The sequence below is a fragment of the Lolium rigidum genome, chromosome 7, assembly GCF_022539505.1.
Source record: "Lolium rigidum isolate FL_2022 chromosome 7, APGP_CSIRO_Lrig_0.1, whole genome shotgun sequence".
Classification (NCBI taxonomy): Eukaryota; Viridiplantae; Streptophyta; class Magnoliopsida; order Poales; family Poaceae; genus Lolium; species Lolium rigidum.
The window spans coordinates 332841350-332855621 of record NC_061514.1 but is presented as its reverse complement, the minus strand read 5'-3'; positions in this window follow the sequence as shown (position 1 = coordinate 332855621).

The following is a 14272-nucleotide window of genomic DNA, read 5'->3' as shown; positions in this document are numbered from 1 at the left end:
TAAGTGAGACACCTATATATTTTCAAACGGGGATGTAGTAGATTTTTTGGGTCATGTGTTGGCAATAAAAAATGGATTCCCCATTTCATCTGTGCACAAGGAGGGCAAAACGAGTGGTCTTTTGTGAAGTGTCTCTACCAATCTACAACCACTTCAATTTTCACATGTACGCTAGACCCTGAAGGATGGACAAATCCAAGTTGCAGTGTTTTATCTTGATCCACATCTACATATGGTTTTATAATTGAGCTTTATCCTATTGAATTCAAAATTGAACTGTATATACATAAATTAGAATTCAAAAATCAGAGAAAATACTTGTTGGAGGTCAGTTACCACACATATAACAAATGGTACAGCCCGCAAGTTTGAGCAAATTTTAAAACAAGCAAAAGAGTTTTTTGCAAAAGATGGGCATTGAGCCAAAACATATGATGTAGATCCCAGGAAAAATATCAAACCACACATACAAATGTTTTTTTTGGGGGGGAGCATTCACAAACTTGGTTACCCTACACGTATGTTTTTGCTTGTTTTTGTACCCACTTGGGAAGGGTTCATGCAAGATCTGTAGCGAACTTTCTTGTGAAGACATATTTTGGCACATATGTGAATCTTCTCACGGCCATCAACTTTGCATACTCAAGTTTTTGCTCCTGTATATGCAAAATGATATCAGTGTATTTTCCATTTTACTTATTCACAATGTTCGCAAAAATTTTAATTTTTTTGAATTTTTATGCCCATTTGAATATTGGTTTTTCATTTTTTGATTTCTTTTTTTAATTTTTATGCCCATTTGAATCTTTGTCAAATCCTAGGTTTGACCAAGATTTAAACAAGTTTAAAACATAAAAATAAAAAAGTAAGCCTGGATCCTTCTTATTCACTCCAAAATGAAGCTTATGGGAGGGTTTTTGAAATTTCCATGTTTGAAACGCAAAACCACTTCTCTTCGTGCTTGAATTCATAAGACAGAGTTTAGGGTTAGGGGTAGATACATGATTTTTCTAGTTTGAATATGTCTAGACCTTGGTTTATCAACTTGAATGCTTACTATATGACATAATATAAGACCATGTGCTTTGGTTTTTCATTTTTTTTGATTTCCTTTTTGAAATTTTATGCCCATTTGAATCTTGGTCAAATCCTAGGTTTGACCAACATTTAAACAAGTTTTAAACATGAAAATGAAATAGTAAGCCTTGATCCTTCTTATTCACTCCAAAATGAAGCTTTTGGGAGGGTTTTTGAAATTTCCATGTTTGAAACCCAAAACCACTTCTCTTCGTGCTTGACTTCATAAGACAGAGTTTAGGGTTAGAGGTAGATACATGATTTTTCTGGTTTGAATATGTCTAGACCTTGTTTATCAACTTGAATGCTTACTATATATGACATAAGAAGACTACATGCTGTTGATTTTTCATTTTTTTATTTTTTTATTTTTATGCCCATTCTTATGTCATATAGTAAGCATTCAAGTTGATAAACAATGTCTAGACATATTCAAACCAGAAAAATCAAGTATCTATCCCTAACCCTAAACGATGTCTTATGAAGTCAAGCACGAAGAGAACTCGTTTTGGGTTTTAAAATGGAAATTTCAAAAACCCTCCAAAAAGCTTCATTTTGGAGTGACTAAGAAGGATCGAGGCTTACCTTTTCATTTTCATGTTTTAAACATGTTTAAATCTTGGTCAAATCTATGATTTGACCAAGATTTAAATGGGCATAAAAATTCAAAAAAATCAAAAAAAAATGAAAAACTAAAGCATGTAGAGTCTTCTTATGTCATGTAATACACATTCAAATTGATAAACAAGGTCTAGACATATTCAAACCAGAAAAATCATGTATATATCTACCCCTAACGCTAAACCGTGTCTTATGAAGTCAAGCATGAAGAGAAGTGGTTTTGGGTTTCAAACATGGAAATTTCAAAAACCTCCCAAAAGCTTCATTTTGGAGTGAATAATTAAGAAGGATCGAGGCTTACTTTTTCATTTTCATTTTTTAAGCTTGTTTAAATCTTGGTCAAACCTAGGATTTGACCAAGATTCAAATGGGCATAAAAAATCAAAAAAATCAAAAAATGAAAAACCAAAAGCATGTAGTCTTCTTATGTCATATAATAAGCATTCAAGTTGATAAACAAAGTCTAGACATATTCAAATCAGAAAAATCAGGTATCTACCCCTAACCCTAAACTCTGTCTTATGAAGTCAAGCACGAAGAGCAGTCGTTTTGGGTTTCAAACATGGAAATTTCAAAAACCCTCCAAAAAGCTTCATTTTGGAGTGACTAAGAAGGATCGGGGCTTACCTTTTCATTTTCATGTTTTAGACATGTTTAAATCTTGGTCAAGCCTATTATTTGACAAAGATTCAAATGGGCATAAATATTATAAAAAAATCAACTTGAATGCTTACTATATGGCATAAGAAGACCATGTGCTTTGGTTTTTCATTTTTTTTCTTTTTTGAAATTTTATGCCCATTTGAATCTTGGTCAAATCCTAGGTTTGACCAAGATTTAAACAAGTTTAAAACATGAAAATGAAAAAGTAAGCCTTGATCCTCCTTATTCACTCCAAAATGAAGCTTTTGGGAGGGTTTTTGAAATTTCCATGTTTGAAACCCAAAACCACTTCTCTTCGTGCTTGACTTCATAAGACAGAGTTTAGGGTTAGGGGGTAGATACATGATTTTTCTGGTTTGAATATGTCTAGAACTTGTTTATCAAGACTGCATATATAGAACCTGGAGACATTTGCTCCCGTCGCAACTCCAACATTTATTGGTCCACGACAGCCGTGGGACCACTAATATGGCAGGGTATTGATAGGGTATTCTTCCTGTGAAGTAAATGAATTGATGGGTATATTATGGTGGGCCTCATGTCAGAGGAGAGTAATAACTCCCGTGACCATTATCCCCTCCCGGCGAGTCCCGCCCCCAGTGCGCCGCCGCCGGACACTACGCGCACGCTAGCTCGAGTCCCGCCCCCCGGCGCGCACGTCTCGCGAATCCCCGGGGTTGCTCCATTGACTGGCTGGAGGCAGCCACGCCGGGATTCTTGATGGAGAAGGAGAGGAAGTAGGGCTTCTTCCACGCCCTGAAGGAGGAGGTGGTGCGGGGGTTGTCGTCGGCGCGGTCTCGCGGGAAGACTCTGGCGAGGAGCACGTCGCTGGCCAGAATGTTCATCCCACGCCGCCGAAGAAGCAGCAGTACATCCCGGAGCAGCTCATCTCGCACTCCAGCAACCTCCGGCTACCGGCCCCGGCCCCGGCGGTTCCAGCGGCTCTTTCCACCAAGGGCACCCCAATCTTGTTGTTTCGCTTCCGTTTATGGTCGGCCGTGCATCTTGTCTGCTCTGGTACTGACTTGGCTTCACTCTTCTCGAATAGATCACAGAAGTCATCGTTCGCGCAGTACATCCTGCAGTAGTACTTGGCGGTGTTCGGTGGCTACAGGACGCTGCGGTCGGTCCGGAACGCCTACACCATGGGCAAGGTGCGGATGGTGGAGTCCGAGTTCGAGACGGCCATGTGCATCGTCAAGAACTATGGGCCCAGCGGCCGTGGCACCGTCACCGTCGAGCAAGGCGAATTCGTGCTCTAAACCATGGCGCTCAGGATGTGGTATGTCGAGCTCACCGCCGGCGGCAGCAAGGTGCACGCGCGATACAACGGCCGGCTCGTCTGGCGCCACACCCCCAGGTGAAGAAGGCATCATCAATGCCGACAGTGGCGCTTCCATTCACGTGCTCCAGACTGAGACGCAGAGGCTAAATAGTGAAGTTGCCGCGCCACGCCACTGACCTCGCCTGGTTCGGCCTCTGTCACTCGGTCTCGCCTCATTCTGCATCACTCGCTCGTTCTCGCTTGTCCTAGCATCGAGCACCGCACGAACGCAGCATAGGTAAACGACACTGTCGCCGCCTTGCCGGGGTTGGAGGTGGAAGAGATGAGATTGTTTCGTATCCATTTCTCTCTCTCCCATTCTGTTATCACCAGATTTTAACCAAGTCTGGAGATGGGCCGTGATTAAATGGGATTAGAGAATATGCACGGAAAATGTTCCTGAACCGGCCTTGTGTTAAGAAGTTTGGGCTAGATTGCCCGTGTATCTGTAAATTGTAGTAGGTTACGTGTCGGTTAGAATTAAGAGATAGAGTTTAGCTCGTACACAGTTGGGTTTATTCCCAAGTTAGAAAGTCTACGGACTATAAATATGTATCTAGGGTTATTGAGAAAGGAGGACGATCACGTTCACAACAAATCAATCTAGGCGCATCGCCACCCCTTGTTTCGAGGGTTTCTCCCGGGTAAGCAACATGCTGCCTAGATCGCATCTTGCGATCTAGGCAGTATCCGTTTATTCGTTGTTGGTGTTGCTCGTGTTGAAGCCTTTTTGATGGCGAGCAACACCCTTACCTTAGATGTTTTGGGGCTAACGTCGATGCTTTCACAATGTACTTGCTTAGCTACGCTCCCCTCGAAATCTAGCTGCCCTTACACCTATCTTAGGTGTAAGGGCAGCATCTTGCTTGTTCTTTATTTAGTAGATCTAATCCGTTATAGTTGCTCCTTGTTCTTCAAGGATTGGTTTGATATCCGCATGGTTAGACCTTACAAACGGGTTGAACGATCCGGTAGTGCGTAAGGTGTGGTTTATTAAGCCCTAGAGGGATTGTTCCGGGGATCAACTTCATGTTCGTTTTTAGGCCTCTTTAGGGCTGGTTTTCCATCATCTTACGTATCTGCTAGGCTCAACTACGCGTAGGATGTTCCGGTTATGCGGTGAAAACCATAGACTATCGTAGATTAGTTTAGCTTGATATCGATAAAGCATGATCCCCATGTCATTATAAATCTAACGTGAACCATGGGGCAATCGACTCTTTGAGCCGATCCACAGGGCAACCTAAGAGCCGATCGGGGCTCGTATTTAATGTTTACGTGTTCGCCATGCAGGAAACTAGTCGAAGCAATCCATCACCTTCCTGACCAGGTATAGGTCAGGTGGCACGCCCTCACAAACGCCAGGACGTGTGCCGGAGCATTGAGGGCCGTTGCCCGAGGGACCAGGATCTACCGCAGTCCTGGGAGCCTCCCGGCTCTACGGTGTTGCCCGTCGCTACTCGCCGGTGGGTTTTGGTAGGCAACACATTCTGGCACGCCCGGTGGGACATTCTACGACAACAACTACGTCGACATCTGCAGCAACCATGTCAAAAGCCGCCGATGAGGTGGTGGGCGAACCAGTCACGTACGCCGATCTGCCTGAAGAGCAAAAGAAGAAATATGATGAGATGAAAGCCATCTTGGAAGCCGATCTCATCGGCTCCTTCATGAGGACCCGTTCACATGGCATAAGGTGGAAGGGGTTCTCCCTCGAAGGTGTTCTCGGATGAAGTGGACCTGTCTACCCCTTCGGAGGAACGCACCGCAGCTCTGCGCCAGGAACTTAATTACATGGTGGCTCATTCTCTACACCGCCATTCTGAGAGCTTGGTGACCGCTTTCGAGCGCGTTGCGGTTCGTGTGGTGCAGGAAATCATGAAGCATCACTATTCTCCGTCAGGACCTACCCTAGGAACTCACCAGGGAGAGACACCGTTCCAAATCAAACCGCCGCTACCATTCGCGCTTGCGGCCCCGCAGCCACAGGGTTCACCGGCGTACGTCGTCTACACGATCCTAGCGATTGCCAATTCCTGTATGAGCCGCCTAAGGAGATCCCACATGGATACGTGTGCACATACGTGCCGGACTGCAATACTTTGGCGCGCACGAACCAGATTGCACCAGTAGGGGTTTCTGGAGCAGACGCCGATAAACAGGCGTGGCTAGCTAAATATGCCACCGGAACGAGTCACGAGAGCTCGGTCCCTACAGCTAATACCATGGAACAAATCAGCACCATCTTGAGAGATCAGTTCGACATCCTGCCGAAGAGGAAAACAATCGGCTATTCCAAGCCGTACCCCGACGAGTACGATCTGATCCCGCTGCCACCCAAATATCGGCTCCCTGAATTCTCAAAATTCAATGGAGCAGAAGGGTCTAGCTCGATAGAGCACGTGAGCCGATATTTGGCACAGCTGGGCATGATTTCAGCATAAGATCCCCTACGTGTAAGGTTTTTTGCACAATCTCTCACGGGATCAGCCTTTGGGTGGTACACCTCGTTGCCACCAAACTCAGTCCGAACGTGGAAGCAACTGGAGGAGCAGTTTCATGTGCAATATCACTCAGAAGCTACCGAAGTTGGCATTGCCGATCTAACACAGGTGCGGCAGAAGCGGGGAGAAACTGTGTCAGAATATATTCAACATTTCAGAACTGTTAGGAACCGATGTTATTCGGTTCGTTTAACTGAAAAAGAAGCAGTCGATCTGGCAGTATTGGGCCTCGCAACGCCGATCAAGGATCTGGCTTTCCACGTAGAGTACAGTTCACTGTCGCACATGGTCCATAAACTCACATTGTATGAGCAGCGGCACCCTGAATTGTACCAAGACAAGTTCAAGCGTCCGGTAGGCCTGGTCGAGATGGAAGAAGCTGAAGATCCTGCACCAGACCTGGAGGTGGTTGTAGCTGAATGGGCTTGATGGCGTGTATTTCACACGTTCGTTGGGCAACCCCAAGAGGAAGGTATGATGTGCACAGCAGCAAGTTTTCCCTCAGAAAGAAACCAAGGTTTATCGAACCAGGAGGAGCCAAGAAGCACGTTGAAGGTTGATGGCGGCGGGATGTAGTGCGGCGCAACACCGGAGATTCCGGCGCCAACGTGGAACCTGCACAACACAACCAAAGTACTTTGCCCCAACGAAACAGTGAGGTTGTCAATCTCACCGGCTTGCTGTAACAAAGGATTAACCGTATTGTGTGGAAGATGATTGTTTGCAGAGAAAACAGTAAAACAAGTATTGCAGCAGATTTGTATTTTAGTATTAAAGAATGGACCGGGGTCCACAGTTCACTAGAGGTGTCTCTCCCATAAGATAAAAGCATGTTGGGTGAACAAATTACAGTCGGGCAATTGACAAATAGAGAGGGCATAACAATGCACATACATGACATGATAAGTATAGTGAGATTTAATTGGGCATTACGACAAAGTACATAGACCGCCATCCAAGCTGCATCTATGCCTAAAAAGTCCACCTTCGAGTTATCATCCGAACCCCCTCCAGTATTAAGTTGCAAAGCAACAGTACAATTGCATTAAGTATGGTGCGTAATGTAATCAACAACTACATCCTCGGACATAGCGCCAATGTTTTATCCCTAGTGGCAACAAGCACAACACAACCTTAGAACTTTCGTCACTCGTCCTGGTGTCAATGCGGCATGAACCCACTATCGAGCATAAGTACTCCCTCTTGGAGTTAAAAGTAAAAACTTGGCCAGAGCCTCTACTAGTAACGGAGAGCATGCAAGATCATAAACAACACATGTATAATAACTTGATAATTAACATGACATGGTATTCTCTATCCATCGGATCCCGACAAACACAACATATAGAATTACGGATAGATGATCTTGATCATGTTAGGCAGCTCACAAGATCCAACAATGAAGCACAATGAGGAGAAGACAACCATCTAGCTACTGCTATGGACCCATAGTCCAGGGGTGAACTACTCACTCATCACTCCGGAGGCGACCATGGCGGTGTAGAGTCCTCCGGGAGATGAATCCCCTCTCCGGCAGGGTGCCGGAGGAGATCTCCAGAATCCCCCGAGATTGGATCGGCGGCGGCGGCGTCTCAGTAAGGTTTTCCGTATCGTGGTTTTTCGCATCAGGGGTTTCGCGACGGAGGCTTTAAGTAGGCGGAAGGGCAGAGTCGGGGGCCAGACGAGGGGCCCACACCACAGGGCGGCGCGGGCCCCCCTTGGCCGCGCCGCCATGTGGTTTGGCCACCTCGTGGCCCCACTTCGTATGTTCTTCGGTCTTCTGGAAGCTCCGTGGAAAAATAGGCCCCTGGGTCTTCGTTTCGTCCAATTCCGAGAATATTTCGTTACTAGGATTTCTGAAACCATAAACAGCAGAAAACAGGAACTGGCACTTCAGCATCTTGTTAATAGGTTAGTTCCAGAAAATGCACGAATATGACATAAAGTGTGCATAAAACATGTAGGTATCATCAATAATATGGCATAGAACATAAGAAATTATCGATACGTCGGAGACGTAGCAAGCATCCCCAAGCTTAGTTCCGCTCGTCCCGAGCAGGTAAAAACGATAACAAAGATAATTTCTGAAGTGATATGCCGTCATAACCTTGATCATACTATTTGTAAACATATGTAGTGGATGCAGCGATCAAAACAATGGTGATGACATGAGTAAACAAGTGAATCATATAGCAAAGACTTTTCATGAATAGTACTTCAAGACAAGTATTAATAAGTCTTGCATAAGAGTTAACTCATAAAGCAATAAATCAAAGTAAAGGTATTGAAGCAACACAAAGGAAGATTAAGTTTCAGCGGTTGCTTTCAACTTGTAACATGTATATCTCATGGATAATAGTCAACATAGAGTAATATAACAAGTACAATATGCAAGTATGTAGGAATCAATGCACGAGTTCACACAAGTGTTTGCTTCTTGAGGTGGAGAGAGATAGGTGAACTGACTCAACATAAAAGTAAAGAGAATGGTCCTTCAAAGAGGAAAGCATCGATTGCTATATTTGTGCTAGAGCTTTTATTTTGAAAACATGAAACAATTTTGTCAACGGTAGTAATAAAGCATATGAGTTATGTACATTATATCTTACAAGTTGCAAGTCTCATGCATAGTATACTAATAGTGCCCGCACCTTGTCCTAATTAACTTGGACTACCGGATCTTTGCAATGCACATGTTTTGACCAAGTGTCACAATGGGGTACCTCCATGCCGCCTGTACAAAGGTCTAAGGAGAAAGCTCGCATTTTGGATTTCTCGCTTTTGATTATTCTCAACTTAGACATCCATACCGGGACAACATGGACAACAGATAATGGACTCCTCTTTAATGCATAAGCATGTGGCAACAATTATTATTCTCATATGAGATTGAGGATATATGTCCAAACCGAAACTTCCACCATGAATCATGGCTTTAGTTAGCGGCCCAAAGTTCTTCTCTAACAATATGCATGCTCCAACCATGAAGGTGGTAGATCTCTCTTGCTTCAGACAAGACGGACATGCATAGCAACTCACATGATATCCAACAAAGAATAGTTGATGGCGTCCCGAGAAACATGGTTATCGCTCAACAAGCAACTTAATAAGAGATAAAGTGCATAAGTACATATTCAATACCACAATAGTTTTTAAGCTATTTGTCCCATGAGCTATATATTGCAAAGGTGAATGATGGAATTTTAAAGGTAGCACTCAAGCAATTTACTTTGGAATGGCGGATAAATACCATGTAGTAGGTAGGTATGGTGGACACAAATGGCATAGTGGTTGGCTCAAGTATTTTGGATGCATGAGAAGTATTCCCTCTCGATACAAGGTTTAGGCTAGCAAGGTTATTTGAAACAAACACAAGGATGAACGGTACAGACAAAACTCACATAAAAGACATATGGTAAACATTATAAGACTCCATACCGTCTTCCTTGTCGTTCAAAACTCAATACTAGATGTTATCTAGACCCTAGAGAAACCAAATATGCAAACCAAATTAGCAAGCTCTAAGTATTTCTTCATTAATGGGTGCAAAGTATATGATGCAAGAGCTTAAACATGAGCACAACAATTGCCAAGTATCAAATTATCCAAGACATTATAGCAATTTACTACATGTATCATTTTCCAATTCCAACCATATAACAATTTAACGAAGAAGAACTTCGCCATGAATACTATGAGTAGAGCCTAAGGACATATTTGTCCATATGCAACAGCGGAGCGTGTCTCTCTCCCATAAAGTGAATGCTAGGATCCATTTTATTCAAACAAAACAAAAAACAAAAACAAACCGACGCTCCAAGCAAAGTACATAAGATGTGGCCGAATAAAAATATAGTTTCGGGGGAGGAACTCTGATAATTTTGTCGATGAAGAAGGGGATGCCTTGGGCATCCCCAAGCTTAGACGCTTGAGTCTTCTTAAAATATGCAGGGGTGAACCACCGGGGCATCCCCAAGCTTAGAGTTTTCACTCTCCTTGATCATATTGCATCATACTCCTCTCTTGACCCTTGAAAACTTCCTCCACACCAAACTCGAAACAACTCATTAGAGGGTTAGTGCATAATAAAAATTCACATGTTCAGAGGTGACACAATCATTCTTAACACTTCTGGACATTGCATAAAGCTACTGGACATTAGTGGATCAAAGAAATTCATCCAACATAGCAAAAGAGTCAATGCGAAATAAAAGACAGAATCTGTCAAAAACAGAACAGTCCGTAAAGATGGATTTTATTAGGCCACCAGACTTGCTCAAACGAAAATGCTCAAATTGAATGAAAGTTGCGTACATATCTGTGGATCATGCTCGTAAATTGGCGTAATTTTCTGAGCTACCTACAGGGAGATAGACCCAGATTCGTGACAGACAAAGAAATCTGGAACTGCGCAGTAATCCAAATCTAGTACTTACTTTTCTATCAAAGACTTTACTTGGCACAACAAAACATAAAACTAAGATAAGGAGAGGTTGCTACAGTAGTAAACAACTTCCAAGACACAAATATAAAACAAAAATACTGGAGTAAAAACATGGGTTGTCTCCCATAAGCGCTTTTCTTTAACGCCTTTCAGCTAGGCGCGAAAGTGTAACTCAAGTAACATCGAGAGATGAAGCATCAACATCATAATTTGTTCTAATAATAGAATCATAAGGTACCTTCATTCTCTTTCTAGGGAAGTGTTCCATACCTTTCTTGAGAGGAAATTGATATTTAATATTACCTTCCTTCATATCAATAGTAGCACCAACGGTTCGGAGAAAAGGTCTTCCCAATATAATGGGGCAAGATGCATTGCATTCAATATCCAAGACAACAAAATCAACGGGGACAAGGTTATTGTTAACCATAATATGAACATTATCAACTTTCCCCAAAGGTTTCTTTTTAGCATTATCAGCGAGATTAATATCCAAATAACAATTCTTCAATGGTGGCAAGTCAAGCATATCATAGACTTTTTTAGGCATAACAGAAATACTTGCACCAAGATCACATAAAGAATTACAATCAAAATCTTTGATTCTCATTTTAATGATGGGCTCCCAACCATCCTCTAGCTTTCTAGGAATAGAAGTTTCAAGTTTTAGTTTCTCTTCTCTAGCTTTTATGAGAGCATTTGTAATATGTTTTGTGAAAGCCAAATTTATAGCGCTAGCATTGGGACTTTTAGCAAGTTTTTGCAAGAACTTCATAACTTCAGAGATATGGCAATCATCAAAATCTAAATCATTACAATCTAAAGCAATGGGATTATCATCCCCAAGGTTGGAAAAAATTTCAGCAGTTTTATCACAAGCAGTTTCAGCAGTTTTAGCAGTTTCAGGTAATTTCGCGCGCTTTGCACTAGGAGTAGAAGCATTGCCAACACCAATTATTTTACCATTGATAGTAGGAGGTGCAGCAACATATGAAGAATCAACATTACTTGTGGTGGTAATAGTCCAAACTTTAGCTACATTTTCCTTTTTAGCTAGTTTTTCATTTTCTTCTCTATCCCACCTAGCTCGCAGTTCAGCCATTAATCTTATATTCTCATTAATTCTAACTTGGATGGCATTTGCTGTAGTAACAATTTTATTTTCAATATCCATATTAGGCATAACTTTCGATTTCAAAAGATCAACATCAGAGGCAAGACTATCAACTCTAGAAACAAGAATATCAATTTTATTGAGCTTTTCCTCAACGGATTTGTTAAAGGCGGTTTGTGTACTAATAAATTCTTTAAGCATGGCTTCAAGTCCAGGGGGTGTATTCCTATTATTGTTGTAAGAATTCCCATAAGAATTAGCATAACCGTTACCATTATTATAAGGGTATGGCCTATAGTTATTACTAGAATTGTTCCGATAAGCATTGTTGTTGAAATTATTATTTTTAATGAAGTTTACATCAACATGTTCTTCTTGGGCAACCAATGAAGCTAATGGAACATTATTAGGATCAACATTAGTCCTATCATTCGCAAGCATAGACATAATAGCATCAACCTTATCATTCAAGGAAGAGGATTCTTCAACGGAATTTACCTTCTTACCTTGTGGAGCTCTTTCCGTGTGCCATTCGGAGTAATTAACCATCATATTATCAAGAAGCTTTGTTGCTTCACCAAGAGTGATGGACATAAAGGTACCTCCAGCAGCTGAATCCAATAAATTCCGCGAAGAAAAATTTAGTCCTGCATAGAAGGTTTGGATGATCATCCAAGTAGTCGATCCATGGGTTGGGCAATTTTTAACCGAGAGATTTCATTCTTTCCCAAGCTTGAGCAACATGTTCATTATCCAATTGTTTAAAATTCATTATGCTACTCCTCAAAGATATAATTTTAGCAGGGGGATAATATCTACCAATAAAAGCATCCTTGCATTTAGTCCATGAATCAATACTATTCTTAGGCGAGAGATAGCAACCAATCTTTAGCTCTTCCTCTTAATGAGAAAGGGAACAATTTTAATTTTATAATGTCACCATCTACATCTTTATATTTTTGCATTTCACATAGTTCAACAAAATTATTGAGATGGGCAGCAGCATCATCAGAACTAACACCAGAAAATTGCTCTCTCATGACAAGATTAAGTAAAGCAGGTTTAATTTCAAAGAATTCTGTTGTAGTAGCGGGTGGAGCAATAGGTGTGCATAGGAAATCATTATTATTTGTGCTAGTGAAGTCACACAACTTAGTATTTTCAGGGTTGGCCATTTTAACAGTAGTAAATAAAGCAAACTAGATAAAGTAAATGCAAGTAAACTAAATTTTTTTGTGTTTTTGATATAGCAAACAAGATAGCAAATAAAGTAAAGCTAGCAACTAATTTTTTTGTGTTTTGATATAAGTGCAGCAAACAAAGTAGTAAATAAAATAAAGCAAGACAAAAACAAAGTAAAGATATTGAGAAGTGGAGACTCCCCTTGCAGCGTGTCTTGATCTCCCCGGCAACGGCGCCAGAAAATATGCTTGATGGCGTGTATTTCACACGTTCGTTGGGCAACCCCAAGAGGAAGGTATGATGCGCACAGCAGCAAGTTTTCCCTCGAGAAAGAAACCAAGGTTTATCGAACCAGGAGGAGCCAAGAAGCACGTTGAAGGTTGATGGCGGCGGGATGTAGTGCGGCGCAACACCGGAGATTCCGGCGCCAACGTGGAACCTGCACAACACAACCAAAGTACTTTGCCCCAACGAAACAGTGAGGTTGTCAATCTCACCGGCTTGCTGTAACAAAGGATTAACCGTATTGTGTGGAAGATGATTGTTTGCGAGAGAAAACGAGTAAAACAAGTATTGCAGCAGATTTGTATTTCGAGTATTAAAGAATGGACCGGGGTCCACAGTTCACTAGAGGTGTCTCTCCCATAAGATAAAAGCATGTTGGGTGAACAAATTACGATCGGGCAATTGACAAATAGAGAGGGCATAACAATGCACATACATGACATGATAAGTATAGTGAGATTTAATTGGGCATTACGACAAAGTACATAGACCGCCATCCAACTGCATCTATGCCTAAAAAGTCCACCTTCAGGGTTATCATCCGAACCCCCTCCGAGTATTAAGTTGCAAAGCAACAGACAATTGCATTAAGTATGGTGCGTAATTGTTATCACCAGATTTTGGCTAAATCAGGAGGTGGGCCGCGATCAAGATGGGCTTGAAAGATTACACATGAAAGATCTATGAAGCGGCCTTGCACGGAGAATTTGGGCTAAGTTGCCCGTGTATCTTTAATTATGGTAGATTGTATCTAGATTAAAAGTTAGAGTTTATCTCGTGCACGGTTTAGTGCACGCCCACATTAGAAAGTCCCCTGGACTATAAATATGTACCTAGGGTTTATGGAATGAACAACAACTCACGTTCAACCCCAAACAAACCAATCTCGGCGCATCGCCAACTCCTTCGTCTCGAGGGTTTCTATCGGGTAAGCGACATGCCGCCTAGATCGCATCTTGCGATCTAGGCAGCATAAGCCCCACGTTGTTCATGCGTTGCTCGTATCGAAGCGCTTTTGATGGCGAGCAACGTAGTTATCATTAGATGTGTTAGGGTTA